This window comes from Octopus bimaculoides, chromosome 3, assembly GCF_001194135.2.
Source record: "Octopus bimaculoides isolate UCB-OBI-ISO-001 chromosome 3, ASM119413v2, whole genome shotgun sequence".
NCBI classification, from domain to species: Eukaryota; Metazoa; Mollusca; class Cephalopoda; order Octopoda; family Octopodidae; genus Octopus; species Octopus bimaculoides.
Genome location: NC_068983.1, coordinates 100,790,940 through 100,792,770, shown reverse-complemented (window position 1 = coordinate 100,792,770; position 1,831 = coordinate 100,790,940). Strand labels below are relative to the sequence as shown.

Genomic DNA, 1,831 nt, shown 5'->3' with positions numbered 1-1,831 from the left:
AAATAAAAATATTCAAGGGAAGTAACTGGACATCTTACCAGTATTCTCCGTACATCTTTGTTTATAAATAAATCACACACGTGATTTGATTGACGTTAGGGTGTGATTTATTTATAAACAGCGAGAAGAAAACGGATAATACTGGTAAGTCGTTCAGTTATTTCCCTTGAATATTTTTATTTATTTTTTTATCCCCCTAAACTTGAAGATTACCTATATTATATATACAAGCTTGGGCTAGTCGACTCAGGGATTGCTATATCATTATATTCAGTAATATCAAGAGTATTTATCATTTAATAACAAACCTACTGACAAAAGTTGGTCAACTATCTTGTTGAAGTTCCAATCGAAATAGAATCGTAACTGCTGTCAATAAAGTGGGAGATAAATCATTAACATAAACAAAGTAATGGGTAAATAAAAGATTGCAAATTATAACAGTAAACAACTAAATTACAAGTGTAAAAATTACAAGTAAGAACATAAAATAAAAAGTAAACAGGATGATAATTAAAAAAAAAGCAACATTGTATACGTGTTTGTCGTACAAACAAACGTGTCTACAGATATATTTAGACTTATTTTAGGTATCAAGTTTCAATAGAGGTATATTTTATGATATGATTTTTAAAATATATTACAACTTTCGTTCGAATAATGTGGAGAAACATTGTGTAATTAACTCACCCAAATACATACGCCGTAAAAAATCTGTTCCTAACTATCTATGATTGCTCCAAACTATACGGTGTTCATCAAAGATGCGGTGTTGACTGGATATAATACACTTTAAAAAAATGAAAATGTTCAGTTTATTTAACAGGACATCAGTCTTCATACGCATGTTAAATTCCTGTTTGAACAGGAATGGGAAATAGAACTTGTTAGGAAAATTATTACAGATTATTTCCAAATAGTATTTTTGATAATTTTTTAGGTTTCTGTGGTAATAGCATTTTCTCAATGAGAATGCAAGTTATTCTCTTTGATAACGTATTTTTTATCTGATTACATTCCCATATCTCTGGGGTTGACGTAACATTGTTTTTGAGACCCTATAATAAGGACGTATTCTAACTGATTGTTTGAAATGGCTTTTGGTAATTCATATTATCTCATAAATAGTTGCTCTGTTGTATCTGTGTAGGTATTTTGTATCAAATAATACTCAACAATATGCTAGCTCTTATGAGCATCTCTTCAAATTGTTTGCATTTAATCTTCAACAATTTATAAAATGATGTTTGGGTAATATTTATATGTGTGTTAGTGTATTAGGATACTGGTCTTGTGTCTATTTTTAAATCTGATTTTATCAATCCTGTTTATTTGGTGGATTTGTCAGTCCTTTTTATCTATTACACTAGCCTGCATTTTAAAAAGAAGTAAATGATGATTGTCCACTTATAGGTGATTCTGAACCATATGAATGTAAGCTTGCATATTGACTTAATATATATATTTTTTTAATGTACTTACCATGGCTTTAAAGTAATTTTATTCCCTTTCAAACTTCCTTTTCTTTGATTTCCTTCCAGCTTTTGGTAGTCGCCTGCAGTCTCTCTCTTTAGTGTCCAGCAGTAATCTGCCACCATGTTTACATTCCACCTTCCCTGATATCTCCACTCCATTCCTTTAATATCCTGGTGAAATTTCTCACCATGCTCTTTACTTAGGTTGCCAAGGTTTTCTGGGAAACAGTTGAGGAGTGATTAAAGAAAGTATATTTTAACACTCATGTTGCACCCAAGCTTTTTGAAGTTTTTGCAACATGTTATTAACTATGACTTTGTAATTTGAACACTTATTGTTTCCCAAAAAGTTCTTG

The 1,831-nt window shown here is 30.5% G+C and overlaps 1 protein-coding gene across 2 annotated transcripts in view; it reads right to left on the bottom strand.

Annotated features, from left to right (window-relative positions):
- Positions 1-799, bottom strand: part of LOC106876154 (ankyrin repeat domain-containing protein 27) — a 54,777-nt gene extending 53,978 nt beyond the window's left edge. Inside the window, exon 1 of one of the 2 annotated variants that reach the window (XM_014924579.2) lies at positions 691-799. The gene's annotated coding sequence lies outside the window, so the exon portion shown is untranslated. The remainder of the gene's footprint in view (positions 1-690) is intronic. The other variant, XM_014924580.2, reaches the window with a different exon arrangement.
- Between the last annotated feature and the right edge of the window lie 1,032 nt (positions 800-1,831).